This window comes from Saccostrea cucullata, unplaced genomic scaffold (assembly GCF_032062105.1).
Source record: "Saccostrea cucullata isolate Sc308-1 unplaced genomic scaffold, CSIRO_AGI_Scuc_v1 ctg47, whole genome shotgun sequence".
NCBI classification, from domain to species: domain Eukaryota; kingdom Metazoa; phylum Mollusca; class Bivalvia; order Ostreida; family Ostreidae; genus Saccostrea; species Saccostrea cuccullata.
In genome coordinates, this window is record NW_026936653.1 from 33,685 (window position 1) to 49,489 (window position 15,805).

Sequence of the window (15,805 nt, forward strand, 5' to 3'; positions counted from 1 at the left end):
AAAACACCTTATAATGGCCTATAAGATCACGTTTCTATTCCACAAGTTTTTACCCTGTCCTTCAAACCAAAACAATTTTCGATGCAGATGAATTTAAACTAGGGTTAGGTTTATGTTAATTTTGCACAGATCTTTCGAGGAGAAACAGATTGATTTCTTTTTGATGTTGATTAAAAGGGATTAATCCATAATTGTATAGTAGTATAGTAAAGAACTTACAAATTGGTTTTTGTCGTATTTTATTATGTTAAACAAAACATATGCATTACAAACATAGATAATCACAGAAGAATTTTATGGATTTATTCCAACATACAACTCATTTCTCTAAACACCTCCGGTACAGTCTGTAGTCAAATGACCACGTTAAAATAAGAAAACTACACTTTTATCAAATCACACCAGTTGCATATTCAACTACAGTATAACCTAGCTTCTTTTCATAGTTCAAAAAGCAAGTTGTTTATGCATGGGTAATATTGTAAATGAAGTCCTTAAAAACAGTCGTAACTTAAAAACGATTGGTGATTAAAATGACATCTAGAAGTCATCTAGAACTTGAGTTCTACTGAATTGTTTTCACCTCCATTGTTTTCGTACACAACACGAGAGAGACGTCTCGTCGCAACGAGCAGAAAATACGAGATAAAAATCAAGGTTTTTCATTTTTGGAACAATAGTACGCGGTGATTATATTCCTTTTAAAGGATCAAAAAGGACATTTTTTCTATATGAAATCAAAGTGAAAAATCATTTCTTTGGGTTATTGGCACTAACTAAATAAAGCTTTAAATCATTATAAGGAGATTGTTCTAAATCAAATTGAGGTTTTTGGAATTCTTCACGGTAAAGCAGTGAAAGGTCGGGATTGACAATTTATGAAAATAGGAATGTATTGAAAAAGCAACAATCAATTCTATGTCAGAATGGGCATACAATGTAACAAAATATAATTTTATAAAACGTGAAACAAAATGTTTCATAATAGAATACGATATACATGTACAAAAAACATTTTATGAATGTATACAAAAGGTCCTTGCAACCATTCTTTAGCGCTGAACTACTTCCTCAAAGCTCCAAATCAAATCATTGCTTAACTAATACTCCGAACTTGACCATGTTGACTTTGGCGAAGAAATAAAAAATACATTGTAATAAAGTTTTGTACACTTTGGACGACAGCACTGTTAACAAGCTGAGACAGAGAAATTTCGGATAGCACTACGTTACTTCTTTGACAACAAGACCTGCAAAGTATGATTTTTTAAGTACAATGTCTTCAATGTTCTTAATAAATATTGCCCTTTATATAATTTTATCATCAATGCACGCATTTAATCATGTATATTGCAAAAGCACACTTTGGTACAACTTTTGGGAATAATTTCAAACCGCTGCCACATGGGAAGTATAGTTAGATTGAAACACATCCCGAACATCTCGACATGTGTTGTTTGGAGATCGTGAATGCCCGGATGGAGGATTTGGTGGTTTCACTGTAGGTCTTCCTCCATTGCCATTGTCCAATGTTTTATCAAATAGTTCCGGTTTATCCAGAATCGCTCCCCGTTCTCTCTTTTTATGCTTGAATCTCCCAGATCGGGAAATTGACAGTGTGTGCTTCAATTTTTGTTTTTCACGTTCCGCTTCCGTTAAATTGGAATCTTCTCTTAGTGATTCCGCTCTTTTAAGTTCCTTTTGGTATTCATCTTTAATGTCCTTCGATTTTGATTTTGAACTCTTCCAAAATTTGAACCAAGACATTTTTGTTGATGAACTTCAATTAAGCGACACGAATAAGTAATCCAAATAAATTAAATTCAAAACTTATATTTCTTGACTAAGGTTGATCCAGTCACATCTTGACGCTGTGCACTGCAAATAGAAGGTATGAAATAATGTCAAAACTTTAGCCACAAATAGAGGCCTTCAGCGGTCTTAATTAATACAAAGTTAACTATGTTATAAAATACCTGCTAAAATTTGGTAGTGAGGGAGCCACACACATTGGATAATTAAGAAGATTAGGATAACCCCGAGATAATCTCACTCTGGATTTAAAGGCAAAGATTTCGCTAACGTCATGAAAAACTTACCCATCCAGAAGACCAAAATATAGATATCTTATTTGCCGTACGCAACACCTATATAATAAAATCAGATCAACAACTTTTTTTAAGTCGTAAAACTGATCATTAAACATTATTACTTGTTTCTTCACCGAAATTACAGAATATTGTTGGTTGTTTCTGTCAACTTGTTTAAGAGGCATTGCATAATGTTACACTTCAAAGTAAAGGATTTGGCGAATATTAAAGCTCAATCCACAAGGATCTAACTTTTATTACTTAACATATGGGCACTGAAGTTTGACTTTTAATTGTTGACCTAGTGTATGTTAAGAGCGGCCATTAACAAGTGGCTAAAGGTCACTGTTAAAAGCAGAAGAAATCAGAATTATTAGAAATCTACAGCTAAACTGTTGTTGTTCAATGTTGTTGTTGTTTGACATTTTTACACTGTTCACTATGTTTTGTATGCTGTGCAATAATGCAAAGAACGTCTTAAGTAGCTAAGCTTCAAATCTGCCCATCCCAAGTAATTACAGTTACTGTTAATCTGAATTGAATATTAGCCAATTTATTGCAGGTATCGGTTTTATAATTCAAGAATTCAAAATGGTCAAAATGACTTCTCGTAAGTTTGAGTTCACAACAACATTTCGATTAGTGTACGTTATACCAGACATACGTGAATGATGTTTGGAAGTGATATTCGATTTTTGAGATTTCTGAAATTGTCAGACTTTTTTATTGAAAGATATGGATTTTGTAAATAAACAAATTACGGACAAACATTTCAACTTTTAACAAATGATCTTTACTTGATCCCTGTACTTTCCCTACAGAAAGATTCGCTAGCTTTAGTAGCTTACACGATATAAATTTACAAAAATTTTTTACCTTGCATTCATTTCTTTGTCTGTACATGTCGTTAAAGAAAGTAATGATACAGGCATAAGAGAAACTTTACCTACCAAAATCTGTCTTGCACACAGAACACCTAAAAATCAATGTCTATATCCAAAGCTGTGTCTAAACTTTACTTCCACTTAATCTAAGGGCTTAGTGATCATAAGAACTCTCTTTTAATTGAGGCTTTGTTGACAAGCAGAGGAAAGATAAGAATGATAAATTGTACTTGTATTTGTCATTGCAGTTTTTTCCACTCATGTTATATCAATATATTTACATAATGTCAACATACCCCGATATAAACTAAGCAGAGTGCACGGTGCTTTGTACATCGTCAAGTTGTAGATGTTAAAAAAGAACTCTAATCTTATCGCAACGACCCGAGTGAAAAGTAAATATTACTCAACAGCCTTTAATTCATTTTTGAAGTATAATTTATTTCGTTTTTGCCTCGGCACGTACAGGAAAAAAATATATGCTTAGTACACTTCTGGGAATCCCATTTGGGCAGTGAATCATCAACTTAGGCTTACACACGTACATGTACATCTAGTCATAGATCTTCTTTTATGTAAAGTTGATTTTGTGGGTTTTTAAATTTATAGACGAAGAAACTTTGTTTTACAGATAAGGGATCATATTGATAGATGATATCAGACTCACTGGTATCATCCGTGTTGTACGAGATCAATATCTCGATACCAGTAATTATGTGGTTTTAAAATCCAGTGGATCTGAACAAACTAACAAATCGTCTGACTATTTTACAAACTATATCAACTTGAAATCGTGATGTAATCTTAAGTTTGCTATTCTTCCGAACAGTCATGATATACAGTGTATATATTCAATCAGTTTCTGATATCTTGCAACAAAACCATTTGATTGCTATGATTAAACTGCATTTCAAAAAGTAAACAATGTACATGTAAAGTGTCAATTCTGTGGGAAAATAAAAAAAGAAGATACAGACAAAATCATATGGTAAATGAAAGAACAATTCATTTGGAAGTAAATGATTACATTTTAATAGTCGGGTTCGGTATAATGAAACCACGTGACCGGCAATCCCACCGGGAGTTTGTAATCCGCTTTACAAATTGACATCCTATAATCTTATTTGGTCTGTTTACTACATACTAAGTCCTGTACGCTTACATAAATATTGTTTGTAAGGTTAACCCCTGTTTTGTCCAAACTGTGAAAAGCATATATTCTGTTTTGTGTTTTTAGAAGTCAATGGAGTTGGAGAGGAAAGAACAATGCCAATACGAAGACTAGTTACCAATGAAGAAAGATAAGAAAATAGACCACCATTAAGACGTTTGTACTTCATATTTTGAAGAAAAGAGATCTCAAGGTTACTCCAGAAACACACCCTATGAATGAAAACACAGTTGTCTATATATGCCTTTTAAAAACGGTTTGGTCTGTGGGTAGAAACCTAGTATGGATGTATTGAATTGCATCTTTTGAATAAGATGACAAAAACTGTATTTTATGAATATTAAAAAGACGGGTTTTATTTTTCAAACAAACATCAAAGGGAGAAAAAAAAAAAGAAAGAGAGCAAACCTGATTGGTTCACATCCATTCATGCTTGTTCAGCGATAACATAATACGAGGGTAGCAAATGACTTATTTATTCATGAGTTATACTTTTAGCAGGTAAATAAATTTGAAAACCATAAGGAAATTGTATGTAAAATAATTTATAAAACATCAAAAGTGTATTAGTCAGAGAAAACAAATGGAGGGAGACACATGAAACAGATATGAAAATTTAATCGGGTGTAACTTTATTTTTATTATTTAATAGCGTCCTTTTGGAAACATCATGAAAGAACATATGTGGGTGTCAGGGTCATAAAAAAAGTAAAGTTTGACTTGACAAATGGATATTGTTTATCTAGTCATTGGAGCCATAGTAAACGTTTTCACAGACTATATATACAGTATTTACAAGAAGAAAATATATCTATTGCCAATGGACATACAATGCAAATAAGATGATCAAAAGATACATTTGGACTAGTAGAATATAAAACCCCTTTCTTCTTTGTTCTTATTAGTGCTTCTTGCTTTCTAGTAGCAATTCTACGTATAATACCAGGGTTAGATTTGGAATATCTTGCCCCCACCTCCCCCTTCTCTACCTTCCTCTGATAATATTTTTGTCCAAAGACATTGTTTAGATCTTACCATTTTTTTAAAAAGAATACCATAAAAGATGGCTATATCATGTTAGATATTCGGGTGTGGAGAAAGGGTAACTTGCACAGAGAAAACATTATATTTCCTCTTGCAATATCCGAAAGTTTTACAAGAGAAAGATAGGTCTACAGTTATTGTCAAGTTGAAAAAATAAAATAGAAAACATCACGAACTCGAATAAAATAGATACACGATTAAAAGTTTGTAAATGCAAAAAAAAATATAATTGAAAATACATTCTTTTGCAATGCACGAATTACCTAGTTTACCATAAAACCTTACAGATTACCGGTATGTAATAAACTACTAGTACATATACATGTTATGAATATATAGCATATATATCTATTAAAAATAACAGCTTGAATTTAAAGTTAAAAAAAATTGAGGTTAAAGTTAGAGAATCTCAATTGCCTACATCTCGATCAATAGATACACCTTTTCTTACCTTCTATCTCTTACTCATTAGGAACCATGTATAAACACAAAATTCATTCTCTTCCTGACTATTTCTCCACAGATCGCAGAAAATGTCTTATTTTTCACCAACAGTACTTTCTTAAACAAAGCTGAACTAAATCTTTTCTCATGAAACTCTAGCCTGATTATCGCTTATTAGCATTCGGTCCCATTGAACGGGCACAGACGGGTATAAAAGGACTCCCCCAACCGTGACCAGAGCTGTCAATGGGGCTCTGCCAATACACCTAGCCCCAATCCCGAAGGTTGACGAGTGTATGTAATAATTATCGCACCTGCGGGTTTGAAATGCGAGAAAACTTTAATTAAAGGTTCATTAATTAGATATTACCAAACTGTGGGAAGTAGATACAATGAAAAATGCAGCGATGCGCATTTGGATTCTTTATAATGTGAAATATTTCTTTACAAAGCGGTTGAGTTTAAATAATGAACTTGGCATTGTAATTTCCGTCGTTCACTTGAGTTTCATTAAGCCGATTAAAAGTTTATTTGATTTGCAAAGCGACCGAAAATTTAGTTCTTTTTTCTTCTCAGAATAGAATCTGACGGCAGAAATACTTGAGTAGGTATAACCCTTTAGGAGTAGGAAACTTTCAATATTACAAAGCACACATAGAAAATTCACCGGGTACCTTTTTGTGGTTGCAGTATTTGTTCATATCGTTAAAGTGACAGATTTTTTGACGACTCTTACCAAAAGACATACACGTTCTGCTTTCCTTGTCCCCGTGTATTGACTTTTGTTGGTTGCCCTATAACTACCCGCCTTCAGCGACACTTGACAAACACCGGTGTTCGATTTATCATCTCGGATTATGATTCAATGTTGAGAGCGGAAGACTTTATAATATATATATAGTAGGTCTTTTGTCGGGGACTTAAGGGTTCTATTTACAATAAAATTCACTTGTATCCAGGCCTTGTCAGCATTCAGAGCGATAAGGCATCTTGCTTCTTAAACTCTCAGGCCAATTAAAACACTCTTTTATGTTGTTTGGAAACAGTCTGGGGACAAATAGGAAAACGTAAACAGTGTGGAAGATAATCCCGTTATTGAAAACTCGCTTAATTCTGGTCATTTTCTCTTTTTGAGTCAATCTCTTTTATGAATAAACCGTATGGCTGTACCTTTTATACTTAGGTCAGATGCCCCTCTTTATACCACCTGTTGTCAACACGCACCTGCCAAGTACAGAGAAATTCGCTATAAATCTAACGGTTTCATATGCCTATCATTTTGTTTTAGTAATTAAGACTCTATCATTTGCTATAACTCTATCTGTTGCATTCTTTCCTTACCATTACTAGAAATCTATGACGAGTCCATAAATAGAAGCCACCATATTTTTGTTAAAGACAAGACTTTTGTGTACCAGTCGAACAAAACGAAAATAGATCCCTGTCTTCCAAATGCAGAGTACACATGGAGCCGTACCAAGAAGTGTTACCATTTATCAATTTTAATGGGATATTTTGGGTTATATAATGACCAAGAAGCTTTCATTAATGCTGTCCAATACCATCCAGTAATACAACTCGTATAATTGGTATAAGTACATGTCAGTTTTGATCAACCATGTGGTTTTGTGGTATATAGTTGACGTTTTTTCTTACAAACAACGTATATGTACAACTAGACAGATGAAATCACATACATATATAGCAGAAATTACAATTACACTAAAGATACCAATTTAAAGGGAACATTAAAATTGCTATTTTATGTGACTATTTTAAAATATCATCTTACAGTACAGAAGAAAACAATGTGTATAACATTTAGAAAAATACATGGATATCAAACTAGATGCTGTCATACAAACCATAATATTAATACTTGCACGAAAGTATCTGTCTCTAAATGTATACATTTTTTTGTATCAGGGTAGCACAGAAGCAATACCTACATGTAGGTTATTCTTCACTTTACATAAAATATGTATATACATACATGTATATCAAAACGTAAATGAGTGTAAATGCACAGATGTGCACATGACCTTGAGCCTCATATCTAAGTATTTCAAATAATAACTTCATTACCGTCTCAAATAGAGATTGCAATGAAGTAACCCCTGGTTAAAATGATTTATGTGATTCAGAAAATTTGTTTTGTATAGAGAAAAGAATGGTCCAAATTGGAACTAATAGCCTCATTTTCCGACCCTCATTTGACCCAATGATGAAAATGAAAATTCTGAAACCTTATTCACATCTGCAGCACCCCCCAATCATCTTGCAAAAGATGAACTGGCTACTGCATAACATGTAAGAGGAGTTGCGGGAAGACTGTTTTTGTAAAATGAAGATATTGTTTTTCAATCTCCATTCGTCCTCTTGGAAGAAAATGAAAATTCCAAAACCCTTTGGCACTTCTGCAAGATACCTCCAAAACTTAAAAAGGCAACTGTTCGTAAATTTGAAAGAAATTCTTTTGGAACTAGGATTTCTTTTAAAAGGAAAACTCTTCCTTTTTGATCCACTTTTAGGTTCAATGTGAAAATGAAAATTCCAAAATCTTGTTAAATTTATACTTTTAGTCGCCCGCTTGAGTTGTCAGAAAGTTTGCTCTACATTGCGAAGGAAGGAGTTGATCCTTGCGTCGCGGGTTCGAATCCAACTGTGGAACTTGGGAAACCAGTCTTTCGTATGAGACCATATAAACCGAGGTCCAATGTCGCATTAGGTACTGGCACGAAAAAGATCTCTCAACAGCCCTGAGTACCTACTTTAGTACTATGCATCTAAATTTTACAGCCATCCACCGGCAAGTGGTGGAATCTAAATGAGTGAAAAATTTCAAAAGGAACGTTAAACAAGCAAACAACTAATACATCTACAAAAACTGTCAATTATCTTGCACAAGATATGAGATGGCTACGGTCAAATGTAAAAGGAGTCCAGAAAAACCACGTTTTCGTAGAATAAAAAAAATGTTTTTCAACCCTCATTTGAGTCATGGGGCGAAAATCGAAATTCAGAAACTTAACTGTTCATGTACGGAACACCCTATTCACCTAGCAAAACTTTGAATTCTTAAATAAATATACAGATCATGAATGAGATAAGTCTGCACTAATTGTTAATCTGAAGTTACCTTTTGGATTCGTATTAGAGTCCAAGACGTCAAAACTTTTCCTACAGACTTTTCCTTTTCCTAGAGCCACTGGCAAATCTTGTATAAGTTCCTCGACATTCACCAAAAATGGTTATCTTTTACGGGGTAGATACATAGAAAGAGAACAACCGGGGAATTTTATCTCAAGTCTCAGGTAAATATTCCGTGTGTTATCACCAGGGACTGCAATATCCTTATATTAAAAGGTAAGTTTATAACAGAAACCGGACAGACGAACTAATAAATATGTCTGCCGGTGACAAAACAATCATTGCATGCTCATTAAAATGTTCATGTGACAATCGTCATCTAACGCGTCCGAGATGAAAAGTAATGGACACAAAAACAGCATGTTTATTGTTCATTTAGTCCAGCAAATAAACTAAATTCTGGTCAATACCTATATTGATGTGGTTTATCGTAAGTAAAAAACAATAATAGGTCTTAAATAAATATTTATTTGCAATCATTGAATAAAGATACGCCGTTATAACAACTTTGATTTTACATTTAATATATACCACGTTCCACAGAAACATTATCAAATAAAGCAGAAAATTGTCTTATAATTACTAATTTTAAGACAATTGTTCAAGATTTCTGGAGTTTTTAACCAACGCACTGTCTTCCCACATTTTTTTTTATTAAAATAGAAAATTTGGCTCATAACTTTAATTTAAAAAATGTGAGAAGACAGTATACACTGCACTATAGAAATCCGTGCTAAGCTTGTAAAAGTAACTAGGTACCTCAACAATACTTTGGCGCTTCATTCTGTTTCAACTTTCAAGATCGATCAGAAATGAATATACTTTTGAATAAATGTACAGAAAGAACTTTGAAACTCTGTTTCCAAATTATACAGTTTTTCATAGCAATCCACGGAGTGTGAAATTTATGTAATTGTGGCTGAAAAAAATGGTCCAATTTGATCAATTACTAATAAGTAAATTAATCATCTATAGTAAATAACCATCTTACGGTCCGCTGTACCACATAATATACAATGAGGTATAAAACCCAGTGAAAGTACAGCTCTCTACAGAATTAATTCTAAAGCCAAAGCTACACCTCGTCACCATGAGAATCTCTGCTGTTTTCCTGCTTGTAATTTCAATCTATTGTAAGTATGACATTTTTCCATTTTGTTACTTTAAAAAGCCTTTTCATACCATTAATTATGCACGTATGTCCCATCATAAAAGATGTTTAGATTAAGAAAAAGCGTGAAAGGCGTTATTAACTTGTCTTTAAAATAAGATTTTTAATCATAGCTCAATATTTACTGCCAAAGATGGATAAGTTTCCACTTCAACCGAGGAATCGGTACCAGTCTGCATAATATATTTGCTTAATTATTGTTTGATCTTACGTTTTTGCATTGGAGCATATATATGCAGAAAGTTGCCTTACGAAACATTCTGCTAAGTAACAAATCACATTCTTATACAACTGTGTACCGAAATTTCCCACATTACAAAAAAATAAAAATAAAAAAAAACAACTTTTTTTCAAACTCAATTTCATATGGTGAAATATAAAACTCAAATAAATATACATATACATATGAACAAAAGCCCAATGCAATCAACGAAAATGGAAGCTCCCTAAAGCATTTTAATATCAAGGTTCTCACTTCAGTAAAGTATAGTACATCTATTATATTTTATACAGTTGTTCAGAGCTTTGAAGATGAAAAGGAAAAATGCAGCGCCCGCTACCCGAGCATGAAAGGAAAATGTCCCAAGGAACCGTGTGCCATGACGACATGTGATGAGGCTGGAGCCGTCTGCAAGTGAGTACAATTAAGTATTCTATAGTGTAATTATAGAAAGTGATGTTTGGAAAATGTCTCCTGTCTCGGCTTTGGAAAAGATTTCTTCTTACTCAACTTACAATGTAACTACACGAAGTAAAGTTTGAGAAATTCATCCGCTTTCAGGGGCTTTTTTTTATTATATATATCTCGAAAACAAAATCGAGAACTCATCAGGTCCTTGCCCACATCATTTTGCTCGCATCCATTATCTTTACCCCTTACCAAAATTTTAACTGCTGTTGATAAAATTTTAACTCAGCAAACTGATTTGAATAAGAATAAACTTTAAAGAACGATTTGAAAAATTAAAATTACCAAATTTTCAAGCAGTTTATTACATGTACTATGCTTCAGCAAACGTTTTATATCAAAAAGTGTTTAAAAATGTCGATATATCAGTGAACTTGGAATAAAAGACACCACAGAGTTTGCCACTTCTTTTTCTTTTGATGTTATAAACTTTAAATTGTCTGACAAAAGATATGACTTCAGCTTTTCCAACCAAAATTTCTGAAAAATGTTAAATCGCCTGCATAGTGAGTTTATTACATCAAAACGTACAACTCTTCTACACTACACTACACTTGTTTTCAGTTTATTATTTATCACTAAATTTTGTATATCAATGCATAGAGCTCTCGTTTTACCCTTTATTCAATCAAAGGCACCTGATGCCAATTCTGAAACTTCCAGGGGTCCTTGTTTGTGTTCTTCAAAGATTTGTATTGTTTAATTTTTTTTCATGAGATCGATCAGTGTGTGTTATCTTACAAAAAAAAAATTCAAACTGTAAATTTAAAAAAAATTGTTTTGTCATTTTAATTGTATCTAGAAACAATTACTGCGGTGGATGCAATGCAAAGTGGTACACAAACGGAGAAATCTCGGAGAAGTGCTCCAAATTTTTCTTGGAGAAAAATCAGTAGGAAGCATAAGAAGGTAATGTTATTCTTATTGAAATATGTTACCCATGCACTGTATACCATAAAGAGAGCTAGAATTTGTGACCGCAAATCCGTAAAACAAAACAAAAAATTATTAAAAATTAATCAAAATAATGAAAATGGGAAAGACATCAAAAGAAGATTATATATTTACATGTGTATATACATTCTAATTTATACTTTCTTGTTTTTGGTGTGATCAAACACTTTTTTACCGTGTATAAACAGTTTAGCAGGACAATTATTAAAACCTTTTATTCGTCTATTCTAGATAACAAAAGAAATGGAATTAAATTATGAATAAAACACCATGTTTCCTTTGTAGTACGAGCCTATTAGCAGATTCTTCAAGACCCCGCGTCATGCTCTGTAAAGGATCAGTTTTTGAGAAGGAATTTCATTAAAAAAAATCATTCATGATTTTGTCCGAGTTCTGTATTTCTTTAATGCATTGACAAAAGTTTTGATAAAGTATAAGATTGTTTTGTTTCTCTGCTTATATAACCATCATTAAAAATAATGTTCCTTTCTAAAAAAAAAAAAAAAATAACGACGTGGAATACCAATCGGTTATTACTTTTAGTTATATTAACTAAGTATATCTATTGTCAATGAAATAAATTAGCTGTTGGGGAGTAAGAAGGAAAACTCCTGTTGGTAATTGAGACACATTTACAAGTACATGACTAGGATAAAGGAGGATGAATTTCTAGATTGCCGGTACATGTAGCTTTTAACACCATGCTTGTCATTTATATCCTTGCATGCATTAAAGGCATTTTAATGCAATTGGTTAAGAGATTATTTTTTTCTAATTTAAATGGACACAAATTGCTTTTAACACCGTGCTTGTCATTTATATTCTTGCGTGCATTAAAGGCATTTTAATGCAGTTGGTTAGGAGATTATTTTTTTTCTAATTTAAATGGACACAAATTGCTTTTAGAAAAAAGTATAATACGAAAAGTTGTACTTAGAGCTTTGATTTTAATGCAACAAAAATGAAATGATTATATTCTTTTTACTACCTTCAAAACACATTACCAGTGTTTAATGTATGTATCACTTGTAATTATATCATAATTTTTTCTTTACCAAAAAAATGCAGTAGAAAACAATTAAAAATGATGTTACACATCATACGAGGACTGTTCAATAAAAAATGTCCTGAGCTTTTTGACATATAAATATAGAAATGATATGACATACGACATTATCTCATTAAATCTTAAATGAATTGATACCAATTTATGTGACCACTTTTCATCACATTATTTCATTGTGAGAAGCTGGAAAACAAGGGCTATTGGAGACACTGCATTAAAAATAAATGTTAAAGCATCAGTTAACTAGAGTGAAATTAAACACTTCAATAAAGCTGATGTAAAACTAGTCCAGAATCCCAAAGAAATTTTAACTGAAATATATTAAATTTACAGCAACTAATGTCTGTTTTATAGACACATACGCATGTGGATTTCAATGAACAAAAATGATATAATGGGCATCAAACATGGGTACCGTTTTTGGCGACAAGGACTTACAACAAACAATGTACTGTTTGCCAAAATTCAACAAATCATCACTGATTATGTTTGATTGACTTAAAGACACTTAGCAAATTTTATAGGCATCATTTTGGGGGAAGTTCTCATTGTTTTAAAGAAACATTTGATAGTAAAAACGCTTAAGAGCACAAAAACAATTCTATATGATATTTTCTTAAATATTAGTGGTCCTGTTGTTCAAATTCTTATTCGGGGAGGCTGTTTAATCTAGAAAGCAAAATTTTTGATAAAATTTCGAAAGGTTTTTTAAAGGAATTAACCAGAATCAGGAATCTGTTACATTAAATTTCTTCATGACAGCGTTCAAACCCACAGGCCATGTTGAGTAAAGGAGCTTTGGGGATAAACAGAAAGTTAATGTTTTGTAACACCAACAATAATAGCCAGATCTTTCAATCTTTGACTTGTTACATATCCCAAACTTGAAAAAATAGCTTTCAATGAGAAGAAACAAGTCCAGGAAACCATATAGGATCTGCCATATTCCAGTATACGAAGGGCCGTACTGAAAAAACAACAAGAAATTGGAGAAAAATGTTTCGGACATGTGTTTTAATCAAACAAGAATTTTTAAGTGAAATTATAAAGACTTAATCATTGAAGATTTTTTTTTCTTTCCGTTCACCAAAGGACATTATTTATTGAACAGCCATCGTACAATGTTAAAACTGAAATATAGCATATTAACATTAATAATAATCATTACTTGGAGAAAATATGAAAAAGAAAAAATGATAACCAAATAAGTATGCAAATTTTTCAGGATAAAGTGATACATTAAAGCAGTGAAGTAGAATAGAAAATTGAACTCGCCGCATGTACGTGTAAGAGTTAAAATGTACATATACTTGCAGTGCATACTTATCTATTTCTTCACACAATTATACGTTAAGAGGAAAAATGTAATATACTAGTAATCGGGCGACCATTCAAGGCATATTGGCATCTTATAAATAAATTTTGTTTTTCTTGTATTCAAACCCGTAGGTCCCCTGGGTGAAAATGAAAATTCCAAAACCTTACTGCGCATTTACAGGACACCAACAGTCATATTCCAAAAGGTACTATTGCTATTGGGTGATCATGAAATAAATAAAATGTTGTTTTTCAACTCCGAATTGAAATGAACATTTTAAAACCTTGTTGCATATCTACAGGATACATATCATACCCCAGAAAGATAACTGGCTACCACTGAAAGGAAAAAAAAAGAGCTTGAAGAAGATAGCGTAGTAAAGGGACGGACTGGGATATCAACAATATACATGTATAGGAATGTGTTTTAGGAAATCCAAAGGCATAATTTAATTGTGTTATCTTTTAAAACAGTAAACTCAGTATTTTGGTTATTGAATCTTTTTGAGGTCGATTTTAGAAACCCGGTTCACTTGAGTAGTATGGCGAGCAATAAAACGGTAAAAATTCATTGCTTTTCCGTCCAATTTATCATTTTCTTTCTCAGAGTCAATTTCTTGTCTTAAAAAAAGACTTTTTAAAAAACCAACAAACAACCCGATTCTTAAAAAATTAGCATTTTACGCAGTAGCCATTCACATTGTATTTTAGAATATGAAAAGTTTTTTGGCTCACCTGAGTCGAAGGCCCAAGTGAGCTTTTCTGATCAAAATTTGTCCATTGTCGGTCGTCGTTGGAGTCGTTGTAAACTTTTTAACATCTTCTTCTCAAGAACCACTGGTCAATTATAATACATCTTGCCACAGAGTATCCTTGGGTAAAGGGAATTCAAGTTTGTTCAAATGAAGGGCCTTGTCCTCTTGCAAAGGGAGACAATTATGAATTATTGAAAAATTAATGACATTTTTAAACAAATCTTCTTCTCAAGAATCACTGGGCCAAGAAAGATGAAACTCATGTGGAAGCATCCTCAGGTTGTGTAGATTCAAGTTTGTTCAAATCATGACCCCTGGGGTAGGATGGGGCAGCAATGGACGGTCAACGTTTTGCATAAAATGAAACATATGGAGATAACGAACAGTATTCAAGATCAAAAGTCCATAAAACAATAGAAATACAAACAATGCAATTGTATCGACCATAGAACTTACGAAATGATGACTTTAAACGAGACTGCTGATATTCTTGTTTCATCAACTTGTTTGTCAAAAATTGCCTCCTTTTAGAAATTGTTCATATGTAGAGCATGCTCTTGGCTATCGAATCAACTGAGATACATAAACACCGTATGCAGGTGATGTATATTGCTGCATAAGAAGTCATCACGTTTATCATAGAGTTCGTTTGTTAGATTACCAATATCATAAAGTTAGGTTGTTAGATTACCATTAACGCCTTTTTCAAGTAAAATATTCTAATATGAAAAGAATGTGTCAGACTCTATGATATCTTTTATCTCAAGCTCACCAGGATATATCGTATCGACATAAGAATGGGAATTACAATTGCGTCGAAATATCTATATGTCGAGTTGAAGGCCACAGCAAGTGTTTTCTTCTTTTCACGCATAGGATTTTGTATAAATTCTGCTTCATATGAATACATAAATAGGTCTGCTAATAATTGGTACCTATGGGAATTCCAATCGATTGTTGGAAGATCTGGTCTCCAAAAACTACATAAATATTGTCAATCAGAAACTCAATCATCTTTTTGATGTTGACTTCAGAGTACTTGTGTGTACAATCAGAATGTTTTTTAATTAA

At 32.7% G+C, this 15,805-nt stretch overlaps 2 long non-coding RNA genes across 2 annotated transcripts; one reads left to right on the top strand and one right to left on the bottom strand.

Annotated features, from left to right (window-relative positions):
- Window positions 1-222: 222 nt before the first annotated feature.
- LOC134246127 (uncharacterized) lies at window positions 223-5,916 on the bottom strand. The gene is made up of 2 exons (XR_009987577.1): window positions 5,641-5,916; window positions 223-1,878 (listed from the first exon to the last, which is right to left on the bottom strand). It is a non-coding gene; the product is annotated as an uncharacterized LOC134246127 (long non-coding RNA).
- A 3,901-nt stretch (window positions 5,917-9,817) lies between these two features.
- LOC134246129 (uncharacterized) lies at window positions 9,818-12,039 on the top strand. Its single transcript, XR_009987578.1, has 4 exons — window positions 9,818-9,916; window positions 10,468-10,588; window positions 11,445-11,551; window positions 11,882-12,039. It is a non-coding gene; the product is annotated as an uncharacterized LOC134246129 (long non-coding RNA).
- Window positions 12,040-15,805: the final 3,766 nt, after the last annotated feature.